The following is a 16943-nucleotide window of genomic DNA, read 5'->3' on the forward strand; positions in this document are numbered from 1 at the left end:
GTGAAAAAAAACAATAAACAAACTTCAATTAACCCCTTAGTGACCACCAATACGCCTTTTCACGTTGGTCACTAAGGGCTAAAGGCTAAGGCGTTTCACGGGAGAGCTTTAGCCTAATGTAGCGCCAAAACAAATGATCAAAGCTCCGTTCTTCTCAGCTACCAGAGGTAGCTGAGTTTTCGGAGCAACAACCAGGGACCATCACGAGTGGTCTCTGGTCATGTGATCGCCGTGAATCATTATATCACAGCGTTCACTGCAAAGCGGCAGATCGTTACCATTTCTCTCTCCTCTGATGGATTAACTCCTTAGAGAGGAGAGAGAACAGGTAATCAGTGTTCTGCAGTATACCCCAAATGAATCCCCGCCTCCCACGTCCGATCCCCCCATCCGATTCCCACTCCGTCCGATTCCCCCCTCCCAAAATGGTGCACGCATGCACAGTGCATAACCTGCTTGTGTCAGCAGAAGGCACAGCAATCATCAGGGACCGTTGAGATCAGAGACAGTTATTTTCATAACACAGCCAGGACATGGGCTGTGTTTCTCACTCCTCTCATTGTAGTTATTCTGTGAGAGGAGAGAGAGATCAGTCTGCGTCCTGTGCTGGAAAAAAAAAAAGTGAAAAAACAAATCACCGCTTTCTAATATACATATATATATATATATATATATATATATATATATATATATATATAAAATCTAGATTAGTGTCAGTTCTAGATTAGCGTTAGTGCTACTTTAGGGTTAGTGCTAGTTGAGAGTTAGTGTTTAGGGCCGTAATACTACATTAGGTCTTTATTTAATTGAATTTTTTTTACATCCGTTATATATATAAAAAAAATAATTCTGTCGTTTTTAGGTTTACCTTAGGGTTCTAATAGGACTTATAGGGCATATATATGGTCAACCAGACAATTTTGTGTTTTCCATGAAAACTCACACTTATATTTATCAAAGGAGTTGCAAAATGACTAGAAAATATAGTCAAGAGTCAGACAAGGTTAGAAATAGTGATTTTTATTTCAAATAATAATTTTGTCCTTCAGACTTTGCTTTCGTCAAAGAATGCTCCATTTGCAGCAATTACAGCTTTGCAGACCTTTGGCATTCTAGCTGTTAATTTGCTGAGGTAATCGGGAGAAATTTCACCCCATGCTTCCAGAAGCCCCTCCCACAAGTTGGATTGGCTTCATGGGCACTTCTTGCGTACCATACAGTCAATCTGCTCCCACAACAGCTCTATGGGGTTGAGATCTGGTGACTGCGCTGGCCACTCCATTACAGATAGAATACCAGCTGCCTGCTTCTTCCCTAAATAGTTCTTGCATAATTTGGTGGTGTGCTTTGGGTCATTGTCCTGTTGTAGGATGAAATTGGCTCCAATCAAGCGCTGTCCACAGGGTATGGCATGGCGTTGCAAAATGGAGCGATAGCCTTCCTTATTCAAAATCCCTTTTACCTTGTACACATCTCCCACTTTACCAGCACCAATCTTCCTCTGTCCAATGCCTGTGTGCTTTTGCCCATATTAATCTTTTCCTTTTATTAGCCAGTCTCAGATATGGCTTTTTCTTTGCCACTCTGCCCTGAAGGCCAGCATCCCGGAGTCGCCTCTTCACTGTAGACGTTGACACTGGCGTTTTGCGGGTACGATTTAATGAAGCTGCCAGTTGGGGACCTGTGAGGCGTCTATTTCTCAAACTAGAGACTCTAATGTATTTGTCTTGTTTCTCAGTTGTGCAGTGGGGCCTCCCACTTCTCTTTCTACTCTGGTTAGAGCCTGTGTGTTGTTCTCTGAAGGGAGTAGTACACACCGTTGAAGGAAATCTTCAGTTTCTTGGCAATTTCTCGCATGGAATAGCCTTCATTTCTAAGAACAAGAATAGACTGTCGAGTTTCACATGAAAGCTCTCTTTTTCTAGCCATTCTGAGAGTTTAATCGAACCCACAAATGTAATACTCCAGATTCTCAACTAGCTCAAAGGAAGGTCAGTTGTATAGCTCCTCTATACAGCAAAACTGTTTACAGCGGTGCTAACATAATTGCACAAGGGTTTTCAAGTGTTTTCTAATCATCCAGTAGCCTTCTAACACAGTTAGCAAACACAATGTACCATTAGAACACTGGAGTGATGGTTGCCGGGAATGGGTCTCTATACACCTATGTAGATATTGCATTAAAAACAGACTTTTGCAGCTAGAATAGTCATTTAGCACATTCACAATGTATAGAGTGTATTTCTGATTAATTTAATGTTATCTTCATTGAAAAAAACTGTGCTTTTCTTTAAAAAATAAGGAAATTTCTAAGTGACCCTAAACTTTTGAACGGTAGTGTATATATATATATATATATATATATAGTAAGGGAATTAGGTAGTGGGACAGTCGTCTCCTGGGGTAGACGGGCACTCGGTATCAAACACGCCAGTAAATTTCAGTCCGCACAGCAAAGATGTGGTACTACTGGCCTTAGCCAGTTTTATTTACAGGTTGTACATGAAATTGAAAAGAAAACAATCAAAAGAAAACACTATGCCTGTACGGCACTAACTATACAGTCAGGTATCCTAACTAACACAGTGCAGGCCTAATGCCTGCCACCATAAACCATGTAGACCATACAAACTTTTATGAATGCAGTCGGTTTGCTCTCACATGCTCCTCTCCCAAGGCTGAGAGAGAGTGTGACTGAACTGCAGCCTTTTTAAAGGGCTATTACACCTGATCCCTGATTAATAGCTAGACAGCCCAAGACCAGGACTGTCTGGTTGGAGTGGGGACCCACCCATCTCTCCCCACTCCAACAACCAGGCCCTTTTCCAGGTTTTAGATAAACCTATTGCAGAGGGAGAACCACATTCTCTGCTGAATTATTCCCTGGTTGTTTTCAGATAGCAGAAGACAGAAATCTTGGGGAAATATAGACCCCATCCACAACCTGTCCACATGGTCTGTTACAATATATATATATTATATACAGATACATATCTATAAATATAATGTATCAGAGAATGTACAGCGTGGAGCAAGCCTACGCCTTGCAATGTTCCGACAGTTCTGAAAGTGAAACCGACACCGCTTCAGAACTTTATCCCGACAGTGACAATTCCAATTCTACCGCTGCACCCCATAGTCCTATGGTGGTAGATACAGCAGTCGCTATAAAGGTGTCAAGTGCAGGGCCAAGTTTTGCAGTCCCTCCCGTGATGTGGGATCCCGCACTATCATTTTCCCCCCAAGTACCCCAATTTGAAGCGACTCCAGGAATTAATGTTGATATCCAAAATTTTACCCCCTATAATTTTTTTCATTTATTTGTATGTGATACGGTCCTAGACTTGATAGTCCAGCAGACTAATCTTTATGCTAGGCAGTTTGTTCTGCAAAAGCCTGCGTCTATATACTCAAGAATGTGGAACCCCACAATTGTCCCAGAAATAAAAAATATTTTAGGCATTACCCTCAATATGGGTTTGGTTAAAAAAACATCTGTCCGGTCCTACTGGACTTCTAGTGCTGTCCACGCTACCCCTATATTTGCAGCAGTGATGTCCAGAAACCGCTATGAGACCCTAATGCGGTACATGCATTTTACTGACAATTCCCAAGTCCCCCCAAGAAGTGACCCAGACTATGATTGGCTTAATAAATTAAGACCATTAATCACACTTCTAAATGATTTATTTCTACAGTTGTACACCCCTGACAAAAATGTGTCTGTAGATGAATCGCTCATGAGCTTAAAAAGCCGTCTTTCCTTTCGTCAATTCAACCCTCCCAAACGAGCCAGATATGGGGTGAAATTATACAAAGTTTGCGAGAGCACAACCAGTTACACCTGCGGTTTTAAAATATATGAAGGCAGGGACCGCCAAATTCATACCCAAGGCTGCCCAGAAACTATTGGCATCTCTGGCAAAATAGTGTGGAACCTAATGAAGCCATTTCTGCACAAGGGGTACCACGTCTATATAGACAACTTTTATACAGGTGTTGCTCTTTATAAAGCCCTCCATGCTGCAAATACAGGGGCCTGTGGGACAGTACGGAAGAACAGAGTGGGATTCCCACAACAGTTGGTGTCCAAGCGTTTGGAAACAGGAAAATCCATGGCCCTTGCAAGTGAGGTATTACTTGCAGTGAAGTGGACCGACAGGAAGGATGTCTACATGCTGTCCACAGTACACACGGACACCACTGTGGCAATTAGGGAGAGGGGGGCTACCACTGCAAACCAGAAACCTGTCTGTGTAACAGATTACAACAAATTTATGGGGGGTGTAGACCTTTCCGACCAGGTGCTTCAACCTTAGCTGGTGAAGCGCAAAAATAAGGCCTGGTACAAAAAGGTAGCAATCTACCTTATCCAGGTTGCTACCTATAACAGTTTTGTTATTTTCAAAAAAAGCCCAAGGAACGCTCACTTTTATGGGACTCATAGGCGAATAGCCGCTGAGCCAGGGACTGTTGCGGCGAAGGGGTAAGCGAGGGGTTAATAGGCTCCCTCCCCTCTTCTACTCGGTACTTGGGGGGGAGTCAGGTTTAGGCAGGGGGCGTTTAGGGGAGGAGAAGGGGTGGGCTTAGGGGAAAGAAGGAAGAGATATAAGGGTTTCTTACCTGGTGTGCGGCCACTTTCCAGGATTTTTCATCACTAGGATAAATCGTCAGGAGATGCTTTGGGCGCTTTGCGCCACTATCGCCGCTAAAGGGAGTGACTGGCTGCAGTCCCTGCTCCGGGAATCAGCTGTGTCAGCTCCTACATCTGTGAACGGGCGTCGTCGTTCGGCTCGTGCCTCTCGGCCGCCGGTACGGCTCTCTTCTTCCACTTCCGGTGGGGTGCGGCCGGAGGCGAGGGCTGCAGATGCCGCCAGTGTTCCGGCCCCTTCCCCGTCTGTAGCGCTGCCTCCTCCGGCGTCGGGGCTTCCGGTAACGGGGGTGTCGGCGGCCGTAGTGGGGGATGTGGTTCCCCTGACACAAGGGACCAGGGGAGCCACGAGTGTGGTGGGCCTTAGGCCCCGCCCACTGGACGGGAGGGAATCTTGGGGCAGGCTCTAGCCTCGGCCTCCATTTTAGCAGCAGCTGCTTCTCCAAGTGGGAGCGTTCCGCTGCTCCTGGCAGCAGAGGGGAGAGGGGGAGGGGTGGATGGAGGATTCAGGGGAGGATGGCTCCTTTGACGACTCATAGCTCTTTTTCTCGGGACAGTCAGCTAGGCGGGTGGCACGTCAGGCGGCGGCCCCCCCCCCGCTGATGTGCTGCCGATGCTGCCTGGGCCGGCAGCAATGGCCACAGTGACGGAGGCATGCATAGGTACAGGGTGCTGGGATCGGTCCCATAGCTGGCACAGGGCGAGTAGGGCTGGGTCGGGGCGGCGCCATGTGTTCGGTCGCAGTCGCTCGAGGAAACATTGGCTACATCATGCTCGTTGGTATAGGCGGTCTCCGTCTGATTCATCGTCGTCCGACGGCTCCCGGGATAGTTGGAGGGCGGACCGGAGCAGTAGCAGGAGTTGTCGGGCTGCGTCTGACCGGGGGACTCGGAGTCGCCGTTCCTCGGTTGTAGTAGCAGCGGTCCCTATGTCAGAAGTGGTTTCGGTGGTCCCGATGGCCACGCCGGCTGAAGTAGTTTCATCTGTGCCAGGAGGTGCGTCTGCTGCTGGACACGGTGAGTATGCCTGCCTTCGGGCTTGGAATGCTGATAACATGTCTGCCAATGATTTATTGTCAGCAGTGCAATCTCTGGTGGCAGGGGCCGTCTCGTTGCCCGTGGGGCCGTCGTCGCAGGCCGTGGTTGCGAGGTCCACGGTGGAGGCGTCCACTTCTATGTCTACTCCATCGGTCCCTGCTTTCAGAGATTCTTATTTTTGTAGTGTGACTCCCTTGGGTGCGCATGTGTCTGACGAGGTGCGGGAGAAGATTGGGAAGAATGCGTACATTGATATTTGGTCTCTGTTGTCGGTCGATTCATCGACGGTTGATAAGGAGCGCAGACTTGAGAGGGGTGTGTTGAGTAAGCCTTGGGTCGTGTGGTCGTTCAATAATTGGGTGCAGGCCTTTACTATTTTGGGGCGGTGTTTAGTCAGGCTCGGCCGGGGCAGTTGTTTGTTTATTTGCACACTATTTTTAGTGCGTACAAATCGCATGGTGGCACGGCCTGGTGGTGGTACGATGAGGAGTTTCGTAGGCGGTTGGCTCAGAGGCCTGAGGTGGGGTGGGATACAAAAGCGACAGATGTGTGGTTGCACTTGATGATGTCGCAGCGGCCCTTTCTGCCCGCCGCCCCCGCCTCTTCCCTTACTGGTGGGGGCGGGGTTGGCGGGGGAGTTGGGGGGGTCCGTCGAGCAGGGGCCTGTTGGCTCTTTAATGAGGGACACTGTCGATTTTATGCCTCTTGTAAATTCCGACATGAGTGCTCCTCGTGTGGAGGTACCCATGCAGCGGTCAGGTGCTCCCGTCACGTGGCTGCAGTCGCCCGCCCTGCGGGTGTTGGTAGAAGGGAGGATGCCGGTGCGTGTGTCCACGATGCTCCCGTGGTTAAGCCGGTATCCCAAGATGGCGGAAGCCGCCCTGCTTAGAGTTGGATTTTGTTTTGGGTTCTTTATTCCGTTTACTGCGCAGGCTGGTTATATGGCGGAATTTGAAGTCAGCGGAGGAGTTTCCAGCCGCCATTAGGGAGAAGGTGGAAAAGGAAGTGGAGCTTGGTCAGATGGCCAGCCCATTTTCTGCTTTACCCTTCCCGAATCTTAGGGTGTCGCCCCTGGGGGTGGTTCCTAAGTAGGAGCCGGGAATGTTCCGCCTGATTCACCATCTGTCTCATCCTAAGGGGCGGTCGGTGAACGATGGGATTGACAGCGACTTGGCGACTGTCTTGTATGTTTAGTTTGATCGGGTGGTCGATTTAGTGTGTGAGGCGGGGGCGGGCGCCCTCATGGCCAAGTCTGATATTGCGTCCGCTTTTCGTTTGTTGCCTGTTCATGCGGATTGTTTTCATCTGTTGGGCTGTGCGTTGGAGGGATTTTTCGATTATGACATGTGTTTGCCGATGGGTTGTTCAATTTCTTGTTCTTATTTTGAGGTGTTCAGCTTATTTCTGTAATGGGCAGTGCGGGATCTCACTGGTTCTGGGTCAGTAACTCATTACCTGGACGATTTTTTTTTTGAGGGGCCTGGGTCCTCGGGGCAGTGTCAGTTTTTGTTGCGGCCTTCTCAGTTTCTCGCTCAGCGGTTTGGGGTCCCCCTTTCTGAGGAAAAGACGGAGGGGCCGGTGACGGTGTTGTGTTTTCTGGGTATTGAAATCGATTCGGTGGCTATGGTTTTTCGCCTCCCTGCGGAGAAGGTGTTGAAATGGCGGACTGCATTGGACATGGCTTTGGCTGCGCGTAAATTGGAGTTGCGTCAAATTCAATCGTTGTTGGGTTTGTTGGTCTTTGCTGGTAGTATTATGCCTATGGGGCGAGTGTTTGCCAGGCGGTTGTCCTTAGCTACAGTGGGCGTCTCGGTGCCTTCTCATCATGTTCGGATTTCGAGTTCTGTTAAGGCGGATTTGCGCATCTGGCGCATTTTCTTGGAGGACTACAATGGGCGTACGTGTTGGAGGGCACCTTCCATTTCCAGCGCGGGCTTGGAATTGTTTACGGACGCGGCTGCTGTGACAGGGTTTGGGGCGTTGCTGGGTTCGGCCTGGTGCGCTGAAGCTTGGCCTGATGCCTGGAGGGACAGGGGGTGGTGTGCCAATTTGACGTTGTTGGAACTTTTTCCCATAGCTGTCGTCGTGGAATTGTGGGGGGCACGCCTTTCCAATAGGTCTGTGGTGTTTTGGTCGGATAATATGAGTCTTGTGTTTGCTATTAACCGCCTTACTTGTTCCTCAGGTCTGGTTTTGGCTTTGCTCCGTCATTTGGTGTTACGTTACTTGCAGTGTAACATCCGTTTTCGTGCTCGTCATATCCCAGGTGTTCACAAAGTTGTTGCTGATGATTTATCTCGTTTTCATTGGCAGGTTTTTGCTCTCTTTGCCCGCAGGCGGAGCAGTAGGGGGCCAGCTGCCCAGAGTTTTTGTGGAGGCTGCTGGATCGGAGTTAGTGCCGTTGGTGAGGTCGTCCCTTGCGCCCTCTATGTGGGCGACGTACGGTAATGCGTGGAAGGAATGGTTGAGCGCTGTGGGGGATAGACTGGTGGGGGAGGATACGGTACTGAGCATGACTGTGACGCTTGAATATTTAATGGCTTTGCGCGAGCGTGGTGTTTCAGGGGTGGTAGCTCAGCGCCGTCTGGCCGGGTTGCTTTCTTCTCCAAGTTAAGGCGGTGATCAGACGTGAACAAGTCCTTTTTTATTTTGCAAGCCTTGAAGGGGTGGAAGAAGTTGGCCTCCAGGAGGGAGTCGCGGCGGCCGGTGTCCTTTTATTTACTGCAGGAACTTAAAGCGGTGCTGCCATCAGTTTGTTCGTCTCCTTATGAATCTGATTTGCTTTCAGTGGCTTTTTCATTGTGTTTTTTCGCGGCTCTGAGGATTTCGGAGCTAGTTCCGATTGGCGCGGCTCATCCGGGGGGGTTTTCTTTTTGAGGATGTAGTGGTTTCTTCAGCGGGGGTTCGTTTGCGTATTCGTCGCTCTAAGACAGATGTGTTTGGTCGGGGCTGTTGGGTTTCGCTTCGGCCAGTCCCGGGTTCGGCTTGTCCGGTGGCGACTTTCTTGGGGGTGCGTAAGACGGGGGTACAGTTTTTGGCACACTCGGATGGGCGGCCGCTTACTAGGTTCCAGTTTTCTGCTATTTTTCGGAAGGCTTTGGTTCGGGTCGGTAAACCGCCAGGGGAATACGGTAATCATTCTTTCCATATTGGGGCGGCCACGATGGCCAGTGAATTGGGGTTATCGGATGCGGCAGTGCGGCACATAGGGAGATGGAAGTCGGATTGTTTTGCTGGTTATGTTCGCCCGGATCTGATTTTGCATGAATATGGTTTTCGTTTTAGGTTCCAGACCATTGGTGTGGATAGTCAGGCACTCCTATGTGTTTTGGGTGGAGAGTAGAGCTGCCATACGCCCTGGGGGACGATCGTTGGGCTTTGCAAGTGCCGAAGTCTATTGGAGAGGCCTCCGGGGCCTGCGCTGGTTGCAGGCACTGCCCGAAGTGGTCGACATCATCCGGAATCGGCTGGTACCAACTGTTTTGGTTGTACATCAGGGAGGCAATGATTTGTGTTCAGTTAGGTTGGGGGAGTTGATCTCGCTGATACAGTCAGATTTAGAAAGGTTTGCTTCCTTTTTCCCCCGGTTAGTGCTAGTCTGGTCGAAAATTGTTCCTAGGTTGGTGTGGCAGGGAGCACGGGACGTGAATGCCATTGAGCGGGCAAGGTGCCTCTTAACTACCAGGGTGTCTCGGTTTGTCCGTGCTAGAGGTGGTGTATTGGTGTGTCATCGGGAGATGGAGAATGACAACAGAGGTTTGTTGTTGCCAGACGGGGTGCACCTGACGGACATTGGGCTAGATATTTTCCTGTCGGGGTTGCAGGATGGGGTTGAGCAAGCTCTGTTTTTGTTGGTGGTCGGTGAGTCGTGTAGCTTTGGAATAAACGGTCACCTGGTGGCGGTAGTAGAAGGGGATTTACCTACATGTCCTTGGTTAGGCAGGCATACAGGTTGTTTATTGACCTATGTTACATAGTTACATAGTTACATAGTTACATAGTTAGTACGGCTGAAAAAAGACACATGTCCATCAACTTCAACCAAGAGACGGGAAAAGGGAAGGAAAAATTTCTACACATAGGAGCTAATATTTTTTTGTTCAAGGAAATTATCTAACCCTTTTTTAAAGCCATCTACTGTCCCTGCTGTGACCAGCTCCTGCGGTAGGCTATTCCATAGACTCACAGTTCTCACGGTAAAGAAGGCTTGTCGCCTCTGCAGCTTGAACCTTTTTTTCTCCAGACGGAGGGAGTGCCCCCTTGTTTTTTGAGGGGGTTTTACAAGGAACAGGATTTCACCATATTTTATGTATGTGCCATTAATATATTTATATAAGTTAATCATGTCCCCCCTTAGTCGTCTTTTTTCAAGGCTAAATAGGTTTAATTCTTTCAATCTTTCCTCATAACTTAAATTCTCCATGCCCCTAATTAGCTTCGTTGCTCTTCTTTGTATTTTTTCCAACTCCAGGGCATCCTTTCTATGAACTGGAGCCCAGAACTGAACTGCATATTCTAGATGAGGCCTCACTAATGCTTTGTAAAGTGGCAATATTACATCCCTGTCCCGTGAGTCCATGCCTCTTTTAATACACGACAATATCCTGCTGGCCTTTGAAGCAGCTGATTGACATTGCATGCTGTTATTGAGTTTATGATTTACAAGTACACCCAGATCCTTCTCAACAAGTGAATCAGCCAGTGTAGCTCCCCCTAGGACATATGATGCATGTAGGTTGTTCGTACCCAGATGCATAACTTTACATTTATCTACATTAAACTTCATCTGCCAAGTGGACGCCCAAACACTTAGTTTGTTTAAATCTGCCTGCAATTCATGAACATCTTCCATAGACTGAACTATATTACATAGCTTGGTGTCATCTGCAAAAATAGAAATAGTGCTATTAATCCCATCTTCTATATCATTAATAAATAAGTTGAATAATAGTGGTCCCAGCACTGAACCCTGGGGTACACCACTTATTACCGGGGACCATTCAGAGTAGGAATCATTGACCACAACTCTCTGGATACGGTCCTTGAGCCAATTCTCAATCCAATTACAAATTATATTTTCTAAACCTATAGTCCTTAATTTACCCATTAGGCGTCTATGGGGGACAGTGTCAAATGCCTTTGCAAAGTCCAAATACACTAAATCCACAGCGGCCCCTCTGTCTAGACTTCTGCTCACCTCTTCATAAAAACAGATTAGGTTAGTTTGACAACTTCTGTCCTTAGTAAAACCGTGCTGGCTGTCACTTATAATGCTATTTATTGTCACATAATCCTGTATATAGTCCCTCAATAGCGCCTCAAACATTTTCCCCACGATGGATGTTAAGCTCACTGGTCTATAATTACCCGGGGAAGACCTAGAGCCCTTTTTGAAAATCGGCACCACATTTGCGCTGCGCCAGTCCCTTGGCACTATACCAGTCACTAGAGATTCTCTGAATATTATGAAAAGGGGACAGAAATAACTGAACTAAGCCCTTTAAGAATTCTAGGGTGTAACCCATCTGGTCCCGGGGCCTTGTGCACATTTATTTTATTTTATTTAGCTTGGACCATATCTACATTCATCCAATTCAGTATATCAACTGATATATTAACACCACTGGCACCGGCTACATCAGCTGCTCTTTCTTCTGTTGTATATACAGAGCTCTGCCTTCTCTTGATCCCCTGTGATCAACTCCCCATTACCATTATCTAGGGGTCCTACATGTTCAGACCTTGGCTTTTTAGCATTTATATACTTGAAGAATTTTTTGGGATTTGTTTTACTATCCTTGGCCACCTGCCTTTTATTTTGTATTTTTGCCAATTTTATTACCTTTTTACAGATTTTATTAAGATCTTTATATTTTACAAAGGCTGCAGATGTACCCTCAGATTTGTATTTTTTAAATGCCCTTTTTTTGTCGTGTATTGCCCCTTTCACAGAAGGTGTAAGCCATGTGGGATTTAATTTGAGTCGTTTATACTTGTTACCTATAGGAATAAATTTTGCACTATAATAACTCAAAGTAGATTTGAAAATCTCCCATTTATCATTTGTGCCATTATTTGACATTAGTTCTTCCCAGTCCATATCCTGAATTGCAGCCCTCATCCTGGGGAAATTGGCTTTCTTAAAATTAAATGTTTTTGCCCTCCCAGCCTGCGTTTGTTTTTTACAGTATAGGTAAAATGTAACTATATTATGATCACTGTTACCGAGGTTTTCACGAACATTGACATTCCCAACAAGATCTGCATTATTAGAAATGACCAGATCCAACAGAGCGTCACCTCTAGTCGGGTCTTCCACAAACTGGCCCATAAAATTTTCCTGCAACAGGTTGAGGAAATGTCTCCCCTTTGCAGTTGAAGCTGAACCATGACACCAATTAATATCCCGGAAATTAAAATCTCCCATTATCACTACGGTACCCGCCTGTGCAGCCCGCTCCATCTGTTTATATAGCTGAACTTCCATCTCCTCAGTTATATTGGGGGGTCTATAGATTACACCAAAAGTAATTTTTTCAGTGTTTACCTCCCTTTCTAGTTCCACCCACAAGGTTTCAACCTCCTCACAGTATTCACCCACTATTGTCTCTTTCACACTCGCCTTCATATCACTTCTCACATACAGACATACACCACCACCTTTCCTATTTGTCCTGTCTTTCCGAAAAAGTGTAAAACCCTGTAGATTTACAGCCCAGTCATGTGATGAGTCCAGCCATGTTTCAGCAACACCAACTATATCTATATTTTCTTCCAGTATCAAGGCCTCCAGCTCCCACATTTTGCTTGCTAGACTTCTGGCAATTGTGAACATACACTTTAACTTGCCTGTCAGTTTTTCACTTTTATTATCAGAACTGTGATTTGACATTAATTGGGCCTTTTTATTTACACTGATGTTTTGTAACGAAAGGATCTCCTTATCTTGTTGCCTAGTCCTCTCCCCACATTCTGTTTCTCCCCCCACCAATATAGTCTGACCCCTCTCTAACCTGGCTACCCCTTTTTTTTCTACATTGACCTCCCTCCTCAGCCCTAGTTTAAATACTCCACCACCCCAGCTAGAATTCTCTCCCCCAGCACAGCGGACCCACTTCCATTTAGGTGCAAATCATCTGCAGAATACAGTTTGTACCCCAATGAAAAGTCAGCCCAGGGCTCTAGGAACCCAAATCCTTCTCCTCTACACCAAGACTTCAGCCATGCATTTAACTCCCTGAGCTCCCGCTGACTTTCCTGTAATGCGCATGGCACAGGCAGTATTCCTGAGAATACTACTTTGTAGGTCCTTCCCTTCAGCTTGTGGCATAGTTCTTTAAAATTATTCTTAAGGCTCCTCCACCTACCATTTATTGTGACGTTGGTACCGACATGGACCACGACAGCTGGATCATCACCAGCCCCTCCCAGCAATTTGTCCACCTGTTCCACCACATGCCGAACCCTGGCACCAGGGAGACAGCAAACCATTCGGTTGAGGTGGTCTTGGCGACAAATTATTCTATCCGTCTTCCTGATTATAGAATCCCCTATGACTATCAATTGTCTTGGTTTACCTGCATTACCATCCCGCCGATTACTAGCTGGGCTGTTCTCCCGGCTGTTAGGGAGATCAGTATCCACTAGGGCTGCCATTTCTGAGACTGACACCCTCGCATCATCACCCAAATTGGCAATTTTGCCTGGAATGTCAGAAACCGGATCGGCCTTCCTTTTCTTTGACCCCTTTCTACTGCCCCTAACTACATTAATCCAGCTACTTACCTGATCATGCTCACCCATGTCTTCACCCTCCAGTTCTAACCCACTAACTGCATGCTCTGTGAGCAGCAAGCTCAGCTCAAGATTGTCTATCCTCCTCAGTGTTGCATTCTGCTCCTCCAGATCTCTAATACGAGCTTCCAGGTGACCAACATGCTCACATCTGCCACAGAGGTATTCACCCTGGAACTCCTGCTCCAGTCGTGCATACATATGGCAAACTGTGCACTGAAGAAAACCTCCAATCTTGCTATCCTATTATGTTAAGGTCATTTAGTGTGAATATATTTTGTAAATATGTTATTTACATTTTTATTGTATTAATAAAGCTGTGGCCGACCCCCGGGTCAACCCCACTTTAAAAGAGAATTAAGTGTCGGTTGTTATTATTTGATGGGGGAGACTCATAAGTTAGATGTTGCTTTATGCATACAGTCATGGGGGCTCACAGGCGAATAGCCGCTGAGCCAGGGACTGTTGCGGCGAAGGGGTAAGCGAGGGGTTAATAGGCTCCCTCCCCTTCTCTACTCGGTACTTGGGGGGGAGTCAGGTTTAGGCAGGGGGCGTTTAGGGGAGGAGAAGGGGTGGGTTTATGGAAAAGAAGGAAGAGATATAAGGGTTTCTTACCTGGTGTGCGGCCTCTTTCCAGGATTTTTCCCTCCCTCCCTCCCTTATGAATGTATTATTTAAGATATACGTTGGTTGGTGGGTGTTGGAATCTGTATAAAAAAAATTAAAAAAAATACACAAGAAAGAGGCCTCAAACTTTACTGTGATTTGGAAGGTGTGGTAAAAAAAAAAAGAAACTTTATAAAAAAAAAAAATAATAAAAAAGAAGAGAAAAATAAAAGAAAAAGGGGGGGGAAATTAGTATTCCACGTGGTGGTCGAAAAGTTGTTTATGGGTTTGTTATGGGCACAATGGTGTCTTGCTGGGATATTTGGTGTTGTGGTGTTTAATGTCACAGCGGGCGGTAGTAGAAGGGGATTTACCTACATGTCCTTGATTAGGCAGGCATGCAGGTTGTTTATTGACCTATGTTAAGGTCATTTAGTGTGAATATATTTTGTAAATATGTTATTTACATTTTTATTGTATTAATAAAGCTGTTGCCGACCCCCGGGTCAACCCCACTTTAAAAGAGAATTAAGTGTCGGTTGTTATTATTTGATGGGGGGAGACTCATGGGATAGATGTTGCTTTATGCATACAGTCCTTCAATTTCAGGAAAAGGTCATTGAGCATCTCCTTTTTGAGTCCACTATACCTGCACAATCCTGCGAATCTGAGGATGTGCGCAGGCTTTCAGAGAGCCACTTTTTACACTCTGTTCCTTCCACTGAGACCCAAAAATAGCCCCAAAAAAGGTGTTGGCAAGCATGGCAGGAGGAGGGATACCCGCTTTTATTGCCCCATGTGTCCATCAAAACCAGGCCTTTGTAACTACCCCTGTTTCGAAACCTTTCACACAGTTTCAAATTACTAGCATTTAACAAAAAAAATGGGTGGGGGCAGGGGCGTAACTAGGAAAGACTGGGCCCCATAGCAAAATTTTGACTGGGGCCCCCCTCTCGCTGGGTAACACACAACCCCCCCTTGTAGATAGTGCCTCCCTATAGATTCCACCACACAGCGCCACCCCTATAGATAGCACCATACACAGCCCCCTGTAGATAGGGCCATACACAGCCCCCTGTAGATAACGCCTTACAGGCCCCCTGTAGATAACGTCTTACAGCCCCAAATCCCCCCTGTATATAACGCCATACAGCCCCCTGTAGATAACGCCATAAATCCCCCCTGTAGATAACGCCATACAGCCCCCACTGTAGATAACGCCATACAGCCCCCTGTAGATAACCTCTTACAGCCCCAAATCCTCCCTGTAGATAACGCCATACAGCCCCTGTGTAGATAACGCCATACAGCCCCCCTGTAGATAATGCCATACAGACCCCCTGTAGATAATGCGATACAGAGTCCCCACTGTAGATAACGCCATACAGAGTCCCCACTGTAGATAACGCCATACAGGCCCCCCTGTAGATAACGACATAAAGAACCACCCCCTGTAGATAATGCCATACAGACCCCCCTCTAGATAACACCATACTGAACCCCCCTGTAGATAACACCATACAGACCCCACCCCTGTAGATAACGCTATACAGACCCCCTGTAGATAACGTCATACAGACCCCCTGTAGATAATAGCCCCCCCCCCCAAAAAAAAAAAATGGCCTATAGTTTGCCCTACAAAAGACATGCATCCCCTATCCACAAGACAGGGGATACATGTGTGATCGCTGGCAGCAATAAGGAGAGCGGGGGACCAAAAGTCCCCCGAAGTTCTCCATGACAAATCTCGGACTTCCGGCGTCTGTGCAGTTCAATAAAAATGAAAGGTGCGCTTGTCACGTATGTGCACAAGCGCGACAAGTGCACAATTAATTTCTATGGAGCTGCAGACAGACCCTGGAAGTTTGAGGTTTGTCATGGAGAACTTCGGGGGACTGTTCGCTTTATCGCTGGGCGTCCCAGTGATCACACATGTCTCCCCTCTCCTGTGGATAGGGGATACATGTGTTTTGTAGGAACAACCCCTTCAGTGGTGTCGCGTTGTAGCAGCCATAGCAGCCATAGCAGCCTACGGCCATGGGGGGGGGGGGCCCATGCCGGCGGGTGGCACTGGCCCCCTCATGCTGCGGGCCCCGTAGCAGCCGCTATGGCTGCTATATCGGTCGTTACGCCACTGGGTGGGGGGTCTTTTTAGTGAGTCAATTTCTTTATATTTTCTTTTTCGTTTGTGGGCTTTCCAAGTAGGGATTATTTATTGTGGGAGAGGTTGTAGAGCACATTTTATTCAGACCGTGAAACTAATTTTACCCCTTTTGATTTTTTTATTTTTATTTGTGGGTGATCAAGTCCTGGAATTAATTGTCCAGTACAAAATCCCACATCCACAATTTTTTTATTTTGACTGTTCTTATGACTATGTCCTGCAACATACAGCTGTTACATTCCTAATTCTGTACCGTGATACGGGCATGATCTTTTTTTATTTGGAGAATGTCTAATAATCAAGCTGTTCCTTATCAATACACCATGGGCTTTGTTACAGTTTTGTTCGGGTTCTTACTGGACGTAGTACACCCGACAATCATTCTGGAAATACTGACATCATTTTGGGGATTAGTGATCCTTTACTGTTCCTATAGATGGTTTTAGACACTGCCCCTCTATATATTCTGTAGGTGATTGGTTGTTTTGTTCACATAGCGGTTCCTACCTTGCCGGGCAGGGGCTTGTTATGGTGTACAGCGTCACTTGGCACGTTCGTCCCTCATAAGCATTGATGGAGCTAAAGAGACGTTGTACAACCAGTCACTGAAAAAAAAAAGCTTGTCATGACAGCCCTGCAGGTGTTCTTCTATCTAGTGAACAGACTCGAGTTTGCAACATAGTTGGATACA

At 46.9% G+C, this 16943-nt stretch overlaps 1 protein-coding gene and 1 long non-coding RNA gene across 6 annotated transcripts in view; one reads left to right on the plus strand and one right to left on the minus strand.

Moving 5' to 3' along the window:
* Positions 1 to 16943, minus strand: part of LOC142748949 (gamma-aminobutyric acid receptor subunit pi-like) — a 628889-nt gene that overhangs the window by 332871 nt on the left and 279075 nt on the right. The window contains exon 3 of one of the 4 annotated variants that reach the window (XM_075856383.1): positions 16760 to 16857. The exons of the other annotated variants lie outside the window; for them this stretch is intronic. The gene's annotated coding sequence lies outside the window, so the exon portion shown is untranslated. The remainder of the gene's footprint in view (positions 1 to 16759; positions 16858 to 16943) is intronic. 4 annotated transcript variants of the gene reach the window in all.
* Positions 1 to 16943, plus strand: part of LOC142748951 (uncharacterized) — a 106172-nt gene that overhangs the window by 74132 nt on the left and 15097 nt on the right. The gene's annotated exons all lie outside the window — the stretch shown is intronic.

Source organism: Rhinoderma darwinii, chromosome 3 (genome assembly GCF_050947455.1).
Source record: "Rhinoderma darwinii isolate aRhiDar2 chromosome 3, aRhiDar2.hap1, whole genome shotgun sequence".
NCBI lineage: Eukaryota > Metazoa > Chordata > Amphibia > Anura > Rhinodermatidae > Rhinoderma > Rhinoderma darwinii.